The 14,276-nt window shown below is 41.1% G+C and overlaps 1 protein-coding gene across 3 annotated transcripts in view; it reads left to right on the top strand.

Annotated features, from left to right (window-relative positions):
- PLXNB2 (plexin B2) overlaps positions 1-14,276 on the top strand; it is a 251,973-nt gene that overhangs the window by 6,223 nt on the left and 231,474 nt on the right. Inside the window, exon 2 of one of the 3 annotated variants that reach the window (XM_062634239.1) lies at positions 3,021-3,123. The exons of 1 other annotated variant lie outside the window; for it this stretch is intronic. The gene's annotated coding sequence lies outside the window, so the exon portion shown is untranslated. The remainder of the gene's footprint in view (positions 1-3,020; positions 3,124-14,276) is intronic. One more of the 3 variants, XM_062634241.1, reaches the window with a different exon arrangement.

Raw genomic sequence — 14,276 nt, 5'->3', positions numbered from 1 at the left:
CACTCTGCCAGGTTAAATGCATAGGAACTGCCAGTGATCAACATGACTTTAAATAAAAATCCATGGGATTTTTAGCACTTGAACTAAATTTTACAGAATTTACCCTTTTGAGAGAAGGTATGTTCATACTTGTTCCTGAGTAGATCTGGCTAGCATATTTCTAGTTAAGCTGAGTTAGGTCTATGTGATGATGTGGATTGAAGGAAGCTCTCATAAACCTGACACTAATCTTGCTACGTCTAGAGGGATCATTAGAGTGGTAGCACAGTCTCTTTGAGAAGTGATCCAGAAATCAAGACTTTTCACATTTGAAGTTTAACCTACCTGTACTAATTGGCTGTGGTTTATATACATAGAAATTTCAGAACTGAACTCCACTTCTTTTTCCTTATGATTTTGTCTGTCTTCTAGATAATTCTAGATAATTCAAGAAGACATCATATCTGTTCTGATGGATGTATGCAAGAGCTGTAAATAGAGAAGATCTAGTTCTTGCATTATGAGTTGCATCACTATTTAAAATTTATGAAGGACCAGTTCTTTAACTGGTGTTTGCTCAGTGGGAAAATAGTGACTAGTTAAATGTATTCACCCATGGGCAGGAAAAATAAAGCACATTGATTCGGTAAAAAGGGTGCAAACGAAATACAAGGTGAGATCTCTTGTCCTGAAGGAGAAGGACAATTTAATAATCTTTTGCTTGGACATAGCCTAGACATATACAGCAAATAGAAGTTTCTCTCCTGAAGATACATGGTACTTGTAGTAGGCTATGGTTTCCTTCAGCTTGTAATACTTAGTCCTTTCACTTTAGTGGATCTGGTTATGCTCATTGCAATTGGAAGTCCAAAATGTGCAGCTTCCTTCTTAAATACATTAGAAGACCCTTAATTTGCCCTTCCTTAATATGTTGCCACAGCATGTGTTGAACTCGCATGCTATGTTCATTTAATCAGTATGATTGGTAGAAACTTGATGTTGGGCCTGTTGAATTGTAAGGCAATGAAGGCAATAGTTTAACCTCTTCTATTTCCAGTCTTGTGGGATTATTAAGTAGTTAAAAAGCTTTAAAAAGTTTTGGGTTTTTTTTTGTGCAGTTTTGATTCACATCAGCAGCAATTTGATCCTTTTTCCTCATGGACTGACTAATACCCCATGTAAACTCTGGTAGGATTGTGGTGGATACACATCATCCTTACAGGTGTTAGCTATAAGCCTAAAGAAGCAACTGAAATGAGTGACTTTTGGGATATTTCTTTTTCCTCCCAAACATGCTAAATGGAGGTGCATTTGTCTGAAAGGCTTTTACTCAGGCAGAATATGTCTTTGTGAGTACTTTGAAGATGCTTTTCAAGAGTCAATAACTCTACAACCAGAAAGCTGGCTTCGTAACTGTGAATATGTATCTGCCATGTGCTCCAGGTGTTGTCTCCTTCTGCTCACCCAAGCTGTTGAGATGAAAACCCAAAAGACTTCACTTGCATTGGCAATCCCATAGTACTAAATGGGTTTGTACTTATTAGTACATTGGTAAAATTCCAGAGAGATGATGTTTATGTTTATTAATAGTTGGCCTCTTTGTGGGTGAAGATCTGCAAGCATTTCACAGTCCATTGTGCATTTAATACAGTGTTCAGCAGCATTAGGGAAAATTCAGGGCAATACCCTTTTGGATTGGTTTGGTTTGGTTGGTTTGCTTTTTGTTTTGTTTGCCATCAAGTCCTGCAGCTGTTTGACCATCTCGCTAGGCTATTGCTCATGGGTTGAAGAAATCTTTGGGCTAAAGCATCTCTTACCCTGAAAAAACTGAGAAAAAGTGAATCTATCTTTAAGAATCTTGTTCCTGTTAATTTCTTCCTTTTTATTTTTATATCTTGTTTCTAACAGAAGCCTTCTATGCTTTTGATTTACATCTGTTGGTCTCTTTTAAGTCGTCTTGTGGCTGTATTAAAGTGGTTTTTGTCGCTGATGATCTTTTTTTCCTTAAAGATGATGAAGTAAGCTGTCAGTTGTCTCTGTGGCTTATCAGAAGGACTGAATCTTTAAATCTGATTATACCTAATGCTTTTTTTCTCCTCTAGATGCTAATTGCTATTATCTCCTCTGCATGTTCTCTGATTTTCAACATGTTTTTTTGAGCATCAGCCATGGAACTGGTTGCAGTGTTTCAGTGTCACTACTATCACATACCCCATCCTACCCCATTCAGTATTTCCAGTCACTCTTTTATCTTTGCCTCCATGGACCACGTTAGCCCTTTTAATGACAGCAGAAGCTTTGAATGTGATGCTTGAATGACATGCAAGGCTATGATGACCTCCACATGTCTTTTGGTTTCCTTGCTTCTTAAGGTCATGGTCCTCCAATTTGCAAACCTAACCTGCATTCCTTGTTGCTGGATGCTTATACCTATATTTAGATATCTTATGAGTGGTTGGAATGAGCCCAGTGTGACAAGTAATTCTGCTAAATTTGTGTGATTTTCTTTCTATTTTTATTTATCATGCTGCTAAACCATGTAATCCGTTAATGGTACCATCAAGGACATGCTTATTTCCAGGTAGCTAATAAAACACTTCGATAGCATACAGCATAATTCTAGTCATTGCGAACTACAAAAGGAGCACTGCAGTTGCATGGTGATATTACTCAGTAATGACACCTTTTTTTGAGATCTTTCCATTAACTGATTTTTAATATATTTGGCCTACATATTTTGATATTCTGTTTTTAAAATTCTGCTGATTTGATGTTGTTTGACTGTTATGACACATCTCTAAGTCTTCAGTTGTTGTATTCAGTGCAAAATCAATAGATTTCACCTTACTCTTCCACCTTTTGCATTTATATAGATGAAAATGAGAAATTTTCTAAGATGTCTTCAGATACAAGCTCCAAAATGATTCTTTGCTTAGGATACCCATAAACCCACTGAGAAAGTTATTTCTCTTTGATGGTGCACGTTGCCCAGACCTTTGTCTTATGTCTTCTCTGAAGCATCTTTTCTGTGTCTCTCCCAGCAGGAACAAGTACACATCAAAAGGCACTTCATTCTGGAAGCTATTTGCACAGAAGCCCAAGCCCCAAGAAGTCCCTTTCATTAGTGGTGGTCGTGCTGCACAGGTGGGCTAAGAACTCATTTGGACTGAGGGTTTTTTTTAACATCCCTTTCTTCCTCCAAAGTAGTATGCTGCTTGCTGGAGGAGGAGGTCCTCCTGTAGAGCACTGCAGTGCAGTTGGCTTAGTGCATTGAGACAGGAGATGGCTGTGTGGGGTTTATGTGCTTTGGGCTTAGGTTGAAATAGTACAGGCTCAAATTTAGTGGCATAGAAATGTATTTACTATGCAATCGTCTTATTTAATAGTGATCGTCTTATTTAATAGTGATTTTTACGCATATTTTTATACCTCTTGGATCTGTAGTGCAAAATGACATTAATCAACTTGTGCATGTGAATCATCTCCAAGGTAACTTGGTTATCAAAACATAGTATCTCAATTGCTCAGAGTAACACTTTCCACTTCTCTAATTGCACTTTTGCAATCTGTGTTGCTTATACTGCTGCTGCTCAAATTATTGTGTACAGGTGTACTTGTAAGGACTTTCCAATTTACTTTTCCCAGTTGTAGCAATTAGTTATTATCTTTTCATTTTGATCCTGAGGCCTGTGTAATAAGTAAGTAAATGTAAACAGCATCCTTGAGACTGAACTCTTCATAGTATTTTCTCCTCCTGATAATTTGAAGAGGCAGAACATGTTTTCTGTTGTCTGTGGCATAATTAATCCACTTGAATTCTACTTGAACAGGAGCTCTGATATCAGAAGAGGGTTTAGCAGCCTTGAAAGTTAGGAGCTTTTGAATGAGGCAGCACTGAGGAGTACCTGTATGTTATTATTTGGCTTCTTGGGAGAAGAAGAATGTAGTAAATTCGTGGCCAGAAATGGCTATGTACTAGCTTCCTTCCCCTCCCTCTCATAGATTTTTCTATTTTCTTCACACCTTTCATGCACAGTAGCTTGGTATGGCTGGGTTGTTTGCTACAGTGTCTCTGTCCCAAACTGAGATGCTCCTACACCTTGCTAGTAGTTCAGTGACACTGGTCACACAAAACAGGCATTATCTACTGGAATACCAAAAGCTTGTTTGCCTTATGTGTAGATTTGGTGTCCAGAGTGCCATCTATGTGATCCATTGTATTCAGGGGGGTCCTGTAGGTTTCTTCACCAGGAACTTGAAGTATTCTAGTTTTGCTTCTGCCTTTAGCAAGTTATTTCATTTCACTATGGGGTTATTTATTTATTTTGGCATTGCCGCTTTTGGGGGCATTTTGGGGAATCTGTACATGAAAAGTACAATGTAATGGTATTTTTGTAATATATAAGCTGGGCAAGTGGATGCTGCAGCATTCCTTCTTGATGAGGAAGGATGGGGACCTGCTAATTCTATTAGCTGTCCTATGTCCTCTCCCCAAAAGCCTCTATGCAAAAGCAGACCTGCATCCCCAGATTTCTTGGCTTGAGCAAAGCCTTCCACAAAGCACTTTCACATCAGGCTCTCTGTACGCATGAGATGACTTGGCACAGGATGTAGTGTTTCTGTTCCAAGTGGGTTAGCGGTGTGCACAGACCATCATTCAATGATAAGAAATCTTTGGTGGTAGCTCTGTTGTAAGTAGTTCCTGCCATCACTGGCCGGTAGCTGCTTGGTTGTGCTACCATGACTGTTTTGTGGAGCTGTGCTGTGAACTGGACAAGAGACCTGATTTGGTATTGCGATATATTGTATGTAGTTGTTAGATGGCTTTGAAAAGAAGTATTTAAAAGTTTCAGTGCATCCCTGATGTGTTTCACAGCACCGTGTGCAAATATGTGTTGTTTTACAATGTTGCATTGAAGGCCAACTAAGAAAAGAATTCAAGACCAGTTTAAACTAATTTTGTTGCCAAATTCTTTCTGTTATCAAGGCCCGCCTGTGTCTGAAGCTCTGTTCCTTTCCTGCCCATCCCCTCCTGGGTGGCCCTATTAGTCAGGGAGGCTTTTGCAAAAACATTAGGAGTGTTGAGCTTGTACTTTCAATAGCAGCAATGCCCCTGTGTAGCTTCACTTCCACTGGGGATAATACGAGGGGGCTTTAAACTGAATACAGACATTTTGCTTAGAACTGGCTAGTGCCTTTGTTTTCTGTAGGTGCTCTAAATATTGTGTCCATATACACTTTGTGGAGAGCTTTTTGAGTACCTGTTGTTTTTCTTCCTCAACTAATGACCTCCGGTACACTGCTAGCATGCTCTGTAGTGTTAACCATGCACATAGTCACTTCCTTTTCCCTCTTACCTCATTTTAGAAGACTTTGCTCTTGAATCTTGTAAATGGGGTGATAATTTCAAAGCAAACAGCTTCCAGTTCTTTCTTGCCAACTTTTGCCCACAAGGTATGCAAAGTAAACTGAGGAGTTAGGAAATTAGTTATGTACCTTCCCTCTGCAGGATGCAAGACATCCCAGGATGGTTGGTAAATCTTTAAGCAATGAATGAAGGGAGAGAATAAGATTGGTATGCCCGAATTGCTTTTTAATGTATGGAGCTGTTGCACAGATCATTCATATTTTTAAGAAGCTTTAGGAAAACCTTGTAAAATGTGAGGCTTTAAAAAAATCTCCACTATTCGTGTATTGAACATAAAGGTGTTTTATTGCTTGCAGCAGAGAAAGAAAATTGAAATATCAAGGATTGGGTAAAAGAAGTAGGGATAATTTTCTTCACATATGAAAAATAACTTTGAAGCAGACTTTAACTAAATATGAGGATTCTTACCTCTGCCAGGTTTGGAGGAAGCTTAGAAGGGTTTCCAGGTGCTACCATGACATTTATAGGCTTGACTTGGAAACTGTGGGTCTGGATGCTGGGATGGTGGGTTAACAGCAGTCACAGTCAACCCAAGGTGGGACCAGGTCACTATTACCTGTAATAGAATATGCAAATGCCATCAAGGTATATTTATTCATGGAGACAAGTGTAGGCAACTATTAAAAAATGTGACTTTAAAAAGTTGACAAAGAAATGGTTAATGGTTAATCTGTTTGGCTCCAGCCTAGGTATTTTTGTCCTCTTTTGCCAATTGGTCAATAGGAAAACTTGTTAAATGTGATTAAAAAGGTAGGAAAATGTGTTAAATTAGCTAAATCTTAGGTTATTGACCCTGAGGCTCAGCTACAAGGGCATGGCATGGCTGTAAAGAGGAATAACCATTATGTGATCTCCTCCAGATGGGAGAGGGCAGATCTTAAGTGTATGCAGCTTGCAGGAATTCAGATCAGCGGTTGAGCTACAATCTAATGAGGCCATGAGCACAATTACAACTTAAGTGTAAAGCTCATGCCTGTGGCAGCACAAATAGAAAGCTGGAGCCCTGTCCCATCCCAAAAGAAGACCTTTCACTGGCAATTCTACTCCATTGGCATGTGTCAAAGGGCAGTATTGTAACAACCCATAGTGGTTCTCCTTCGCACATTTCTAACCACTTCAGAAAAGCAGCTATATGCATGGAGTGCTCTCTATTCCTTTTCAGATGTAGCATCTCCATTCTAAAAAAAGCAACCCATCCCTTCTACATTATGTATATAAAAAAAATAGAATTATACATATTACATATAATATATATAATATATTTTATAGTTAAAAGTGATGTGCTTTTAAAGGAAAGTATGCCCTGCAATGTCAAAAATTTCCCTTATATTTCCCAAGTGAAGACATAGAAATTTGCTGAAGGTAGGGTTGGTTTTGGTTTTTTTTTTTTCATAGAAATTCCTTGAGTACCATAAAAGTTAACTAAACCACCTGAAAGAGTGTAACATATCTATCTTCTGGAATATTTCAGTTTTACTTGTGCCAAATGCAGAGCAGAAAACTCGGCTGCACAGGCCTAGTTTGGCTGTACTTGTAGTCTCTAGAATGTATGAGCTGACTTATTTTCTTTTAATACAGATTTAATGCTAAGCTCTTGTGTTTACCTAAAAGGAGAGGGAATATTTGAGTAATTTTTTTTTAGTCATTTATATATATATATATGACTAAAGAGCTTAGCATTAAATATATAAGAAACAAGATAAGAATGATGTGTTCCTGGAAAAATTTCTTTTTAAATAGTTGTGCTTCAATAAAGCATAAGATCACACACCATAAACTGCACAATAACTTTTTTTGCTCTTTAGTTCAAATAAACCTCACCTCTGTGGACATACTTTTTGTCCTTTTTCTGAATGAAATTATGAATATCCTCTTTACAAGCCAAAGAGAGGGTAGGAGCTGAGGTTGCCTTCTGCATAGCCCCCATGAAGCAGACACTGTTTTATGAGGTTTGATTCAGTATCTGCTTTTTACCTGTGCATCCTTAATGAGGCTAAAGCTGTCCAGGTAAATACAATTGGAAATGTGATTCAGATCATACCAAAGCCAGAAGGTCAGCAGTCCAGAAGCTTTGCGGCTGAACTAGAATCACTGGAGTAACCCTCTCTTCTTTACATACCCATTTCCATTCTCTGCCCTGAGGAAGGAAAGGCAGGGGCAGTCAGTGGGGCAGACTGTATTTTCCTGGTTTATTTTATGCGAATATCAGCAAGCCAGGTAGGAATTCATATTTTTATTTACTCTTTGTCCTCTGAGGGGCTGTTCAAACTGCTTTCCTCTTGCTGTGTGGTCAGACAGAAGGCAACGTCTTATCTACTTCTCTGTCACGGTTACAATAGCTCTAAAGATGGTTCTTTTTTTCTTCAGACTGCATATGTTAAGTATAGTGGGAACAGTATGTTTAGTTTTCATCCTTTCGTCTGGAGAAACCTGGCAGCAGATTGCTGAGTGCTGGCAGGGTTGGCTAATGGGAGCAATCCTTGCAGCCGCTTCATATTATTTGGCTGTTTGAAGCAAGAGATTAAGAAGGTGACATCGAAGTTGGGTTTTATTTCTTTGGTGTGATGAGGTTGCACATGTGAAAGTTTTGAGAATGCTGCAATGTTTTCCCTGTTTCTAATTTTAGCTATAAGTATCTATGGCCTATTCAAATAAGATGGACCCAGGTAACTCAAACTGAATAGCTGATTACAAGCAAATCACATTGCTTTCCTCAAGTGGGTAGTTGCACAAACTCAAAACACTGAGAAAGGTGAATTAACTGAAGGTGTGGAGATGGAATGCGTCAAACCTCAAGCCATCTGCAGGTGGGAAGTACTCTAGAGAGAAATTCACTTTCTCCTTTTGATAGAAATAAAGGAGGATTTGGTTCCCTGTGAAGATGGAAGAAGCATGATGCTGCTTCATCTTCCCGCTTGGGAGTTGTTCTTCAGTGGAGTAGTCTGTCATTAGATCTTTTTCAGGAGAGGAGGTGGCTCACATGTTACAGGAGAGCGAAGCAAAAGATGGGGCTGTACTTATTTGCCCAGAAGCAGAACTGCAGATTTATTCCCAGGCCTGGCAGATCCAGGAGTAGAAATCATGTGTCCAAAGACCTTTGTGCTTGGAGACTCTCACTGAAGAATGACCCTCAGGCAGTGGTTTGAATCTATATTGTACATAAATTGTACAACTTCAGCTAAGGAGAGCACACAAAAATTATGCTGAGTGCATGTTTATGCAAGAAAATTAAATCTTTGAATCTGTACAACTGAGTCCAGTTAAAGTATCAATCACATCAATCACAAGCAGAGGCATGCGAAGGAATCCTTTGCCAGCATTCATAGGGAATGTTGCAAATGCTTCGCAGTTCCTGGAGTGCAAAAATCATTCCTCCCTCCTAAAGAGCATCCAAATGCTTTTAATATTGACCAGGAGATTATAAAAGCCTCAACAACGAAGTGTATAGCTTGAATCCTATTACTGTATTGAATAGCTATTAATAAGGCTGCTGTGGGAGATAGGGTAGGAAAGGAAGTTGCAAACTTAAGAGCATCTAAAGTTTTAAAATACTCCTGCTGCTTCTTCCCATGTCAATAGTACCTGCCATCCTCTATTTGTATTTTGTATATTGACTTGGGAAAAGATTTGAATTGATGCTACAGCACAGCTTGAGGAACCGGCTGTACAGAATGTTAATGTCTGATCTTGTTTCATTAATATCAATTTCAGGCATGCATTCCAGAGAGGGTTAATATTAAGCTGTTTTTAACCACAGCAATATTGTACAGATTCCTAGACCAAAAGCACCAGCTGGTTTGCACTAAATTTTACGGTGCGGGAGACAAGAAACAGGTTTCCTTGCAGAAAGGGAATGTGGTAGTGGAAGTCCTAGAAGCACAAGGAGGTTTTAGGCACTGGGCAGGATGTTTTGCTTTCACAGAGAGGTCTGGCAAAGGCAAGGCAGGAGATTAGAGGGACGTTGGTCTTGACTGTGCTCTCTCCTTCAGTTTCAGACGTTGCTGATTCCCTCATGTTCTTTATGCTGATCCTACATCAGCTCTCCTGTTGACTTGTGTTTGTCTCTCATTGTGAGTTACAAGCTTTCAGCCAGGCCGCGTTCCTGGGCTGGCTTGTGGCTGTCCGCCCCACTGCCTGCACTCACCTAAAGCAGAAGTGGTTGGGTGGCCACTTGCTGGAAGTTGGAGCAGTCACTGCAATGGCCTCATCTCCTGCGAGACCACCAAAGGAGGTCATTAGGCCTTAGATTTTATTTTTTTAACAATTCAGATATGCAGTCTTGGAAAAGTGAATGAATCGCATCCTTCCCTTTTTCTCCACTCTTTCCACGGCATAAAATGGCATAATTAGGTAACAGTTATATTGTGTTACAAATGCCTCTATGCATGAAATTAGTCTGCTTCCAAAAAAAGCCCTAAAACTGAAAGACTCTGCAATGTTTGTTACAGTAAGTTAGGCCTATGACATTCTATCCTCTGAGAAATATTCCTGCACAGGATCTAGTTACCCAGCTCATCAACAAGCATAATTTCTTCCGCTACTTCTAGCTCTGAGACAAGGTTGGATTTTGTGAAGATATCTGCTGAGGAGTTTTATATATTGAGCCATACAAAAAGGTTAAAAATTGGTATTGCAGCAGCCGTGGAAAGATATAGCATAAATGTTCACTGCTTTAAAATATGAAAAAATGGTGCCTTTCAAATATCAAAGGGATTAGTATTAATCCAGCACTTGTGATTTTCTTAAATCGTGTTATTTGCATAACAATAGTCACCACCTGCTATATCTTCAGAGCGCTTTTCAGACATTAACTAATTGATCTTTGTAACACCCCTGTGATGTAAAGACCTGTTATTATCCCCACTCTGCAGATGTGGAAACCAGGGCCTAGAGTAGCTGAAGGAACTTGTTGGGCACAGAGCTGAGATGGTGGCATTGCGGGTGCCACGTCCTTATTGTCCTGTGCTCTAGGAGTTCCCACTTGCAGCACTTTCAGGGGCAGACATGCTTTCTTCTTGCCTGCGTTTATTTAAGAACAAAAAAAGCACTAGGTTATTTGTGTCTTTTTGGGGATATTGTTTCAGGATACTTATTTGTTTTGCTTTAGAGAGTTTTTTGCTAAATGATTTTGCTCTGATTTTTAGTCACCCTATAGTCAAAGACGCATAAGACAGAAAAGCTTCTTGCAGCTCCTTATTGTCTGTGTGCACCACAGCAATACTAGTTGAGAGCTTTTAAGCATGTTTTTCTTTTGTTCAGGATTCAGTATGGTCTTCCTATTATGAACCCTTTGGTCAGATTTGCCCCTGCTTGTCAGAATAAGAGATTACTGAGATGGGAAGTGGCAGGGTGAATTGCCTATCATTTCAAAATCTCAATACCTATTCCCATCCCATGCTGGCAGCGAGGGGTGGTGTCCGGGTGGCTGCCAGAAGAGCAGCTGGTGGCTGTGTCTGAGGGCTGCTCCCGTGGCGGGAGGTTGGTGTGATGCTGCTGCTGAGATGCAGCATGTTCCTCCCTGTGGAACCCCTGCGTCCTGGTTTTCTTTTGCCACATGCCTGGAAGAGCCATGGCAGGTGCTGTCCAAGCCCTCGGTTGTGTAGGTGATGTGCAGGTGACATGCGGGTTCACCCATCCACCACTACTGCCTTCAGAGCAGAGTTTAGTGAAGCGCCAGGTGGGCCTTGGTAAGTGTTGTATACCTGGGGCAAAGATTTAATACAGATGGGAGTCACACACCTAAATCAAAGAATAGATATTAAAACACTTTCATGGGTAATAAGCAGAGGGAGAGTTTAAAATGGGGTATTAAAAAATATATTACAGTCCCTTTAATCTGGCAGTGTTGCTTTAATACTTAGTGCAGGGACTTAATACTAAATTGTATGGATTTGTTTTTACAGATGTTTCAGCAGCATTATCTCCAAGCAGGAAAATAAATCTTGGTGGTGGAGCACTCGGAGCCCATCAGCACAGGTTCAGGCTACACTGTAGGAAAAGCCAGTGTCACGCCAGATTTCAGGAGGTGATTTTGAATAGTGTATGGTTTCCCAAGTGCAGTGCCCAGGCCCCCACAAGGGCTGCAGCATGTGGCAAAGTAGCAGATTATGTCAACAAGTTAGGAACATGCTTATATCTATTGTCTTTAGTTATCTGGATAAGCAGGGGGCCAGGGGAGCTGAAGAGGGGGAGCACAAGTCACTCTGAATTCCTCTGTACTCTGGCTGGGACAGATGGACTGTAATCTCTCTTCATGGTATAAATTACAGGGTTTCCGGACCCTCGCATGCTTGTGGGTTGTTGGCTTCTTTTCACTCCCTTAAACATCATTTCTCCACAGCCTGTGTTAGCTCAGGGCAGAAATGGGTCCAGCTTCAGGTGAGAGCATCACTTGTCCTGTGAGGTGCTCTCTTCATGTTTTGTGTCATGTTCTAGTAAAAAGGGTGAAACCAAAGAGTCCCCATATGAAACATTGCTTGGAGAGGAAGGGCAGCTGGGAGAGGGAGGGTTGTGCTCCAAGTGACAATTGGTGGCAGGGGAAGCACTCCAGTGCTGATTAATTTGTTAGTGATGTGTTTGAAGATGGATAGAAGTGGTGGATCACTTTACAAGAGGCTTGGCTGGAAGCACAGGGCAGAGCACAGGGAGCAATATGAGCTGGTCGGAGCCTGGGATTGAACCTGGATTGATTGTGGAAGGCATTGTGCCAGTCTTCTGTGCTCCCTGGCAGGGACAAGTGTGGTGATTGACTGGGAGAGGATTTGGCTGTGGTGTCCCCAGTGCTCCCTCAGCCATGGCACCTCTGTCTCCTCCCTGGCTCAGGACCTCTTTGTGGTGGGAGCTGGCTGCTCCAGGGGTCTCGAGGGAAGTTGCCATGCTCATGGCTGTATTGGATGTTGTGGGTTTTGTGGCTGAGGGCACAGCAGCTTGGGCAGTCACCTCAGCCATGGCTCTTATGCTTGGGGAGTGCCTGAGGGAAGAAATGACTGCAGCCAACTGTGGTGCTGCTGGGGCTGGTGGCAAAGCAGAGGTTGAGTTTCTCTTCAGTGTGCTCAGCAAACGCTTTCTGGACTCTGAAGCAACTAGAGTGAATGGGAACTTCTAACCCATCTTCCATTTCCTGCTTTTGCTGCTGAGGGTAAACGTGGACCATCAGATCATGTTAGAATTGCAATGTGGACGATGATGCCCTGGCTTCTGAAACACCAAATGGGAGCACTCCGTGTTTCTTCTGAATGTTTTTCTTTTTGGCCTGAAGCTACTGAAGTATAGAGTTTCTTTGTACTGTCGATGTACCAAAAGGAGTCTGTAGAAGGCTTCTTATTTTAACATACCTCTTGTAATCAGGGCAGAAAGCTTTCAAACCTGAATCCGTAGTTTCTGCTCCCGCACCCACCACTAAAATTAATCAAATGAATAGAAATATTTTTGCCTCTCAAACTTCGGTTTTAGACATGGGATAAATGTTTTTAGGCATTTTAATCACGGTGTTTATGAAGGACACAGGGCTGTCTGCAGCAGTGAATGACATCCCACATATATCCAACTGAAGCTCCTCCATAGCATCCCATCAAAGAGTCCTGCTTCTGGACTGCAGACAACATCAGGTACAGTTTATTCCTGGCCTTTGGATCAGGCAGTGCAGACTTTTTCATTGCTATTTTTTTCTTACTGTGAATACACGCTCAGTTGTGGGACTGCAATGAGAGCTTTCCAGAAAACCTGCACACCTATCAAACAGTAATCGCTTTTGATCTCTTTTCTGCTGTGCTGTGCTGAACCATGGGAGAAGCCTCAGGAAACTCAGCAAGAGTTTGTTTAAAAGAACATTTAAAATAATGGGCAAGAGGTTTGGGGAGAGATGCGAAGAGACCGTGTACAGCGTCCGTCCTCTGTTGTAAGGCAGAATGAGTCATGGTTAAACTGTTTGTTACAAATGCTCATTGAACCTCTTCTCCAGCCCTCTCATAAGGAAGACTTTGTAGCTCTCTGTTCCTCTGCTCAACTGTTATTACTGTGAAGTTTCTCCCCGGTGTTTATCCTGCAACTCCTGGATGCTAGTTAGGTCTGTTGTCTTTAATAGACACGGTGAATAGTTCATTCCCTTCCTCTGTGAATAATTCCTCTCTATTTGTGTACTCAATAAAAGCTAAATCACTTGCCAATAATTCTTGGGCTCTTGAAACTGCAAGAAAGCAAGCTTTTAAACCGTTTAAAGTTCTCTTCAGAAATAACACTGCTTTGGCAATTTACGCAGCCTTGAACTTGTTTGTGAGCTGACTCTTTAGACTTTGTAACTGGCTAGGTTTGTTTAGTAAACTTTTTAAAACCTCTCACCTTTTAAAAAGCAATTGTTTCCAGGCTGGGATTATAAATGGAGTTCTGTGCCTCTTTCTTGTTTGATTTTGCTGTGAACAAAAATGCTAGTGTCTTCATTCAAGAGCCTGCCTTGCTTTGTACCGGCTGATTTACAATACAATGTATAAATGTAGTAACAGCCTGGAACAAAGGAGAGCCTGTTTATCCAAACAAATTTGAGGGTGAGGGTGAAGAGGTAAATTGCAGCCTGTTCACTGAACTGCAGCTTGAAAGCAGAACGAAGCAAATGGGGGGGAAACGTGATGAGCAAAATGATCCTTGGGAGGTTTCAGCCCTGTAATTCTAGGGTAGCGCTGACCCAAGGAGGCAAGGCTGAGCTCTCGGGGTGCCCTGGTCCTTTGGAGGAGCTTTGCTGGCAATTAAAGATTTCTTTGTAGCTGGTTTTCGTGCCCTGCTTGGAACGGTTGTTCTGTAGGCAGTTGCACAGGGTCCAATGTAACCTCTTGGCAGGTCTTGCTGTAGTTCCCCCATCTGCTGTGCTTTAGCCGAT

This window comes from Pezoporus occidentalis, unplaced genomic scaffold (genome assembly GCF_034315485.1).
Source record: "Pezoporus occidentalis ecotype Australia unplaced genomic scaffold, CSIRO_AGI_Poc_V1 ctg42, whole genome shotgun sequence".
Taxonomy (NCBI): domain Eukaryota; kingdom Metazoa; phylum Chordata; class Aves; order Psittaciformes; family Psittacidae; genus Pezoporus; species Pezoporus occidentalis.
This window is presented reverse-complemented; position numbering and strand designations above follow the sequence as displayed.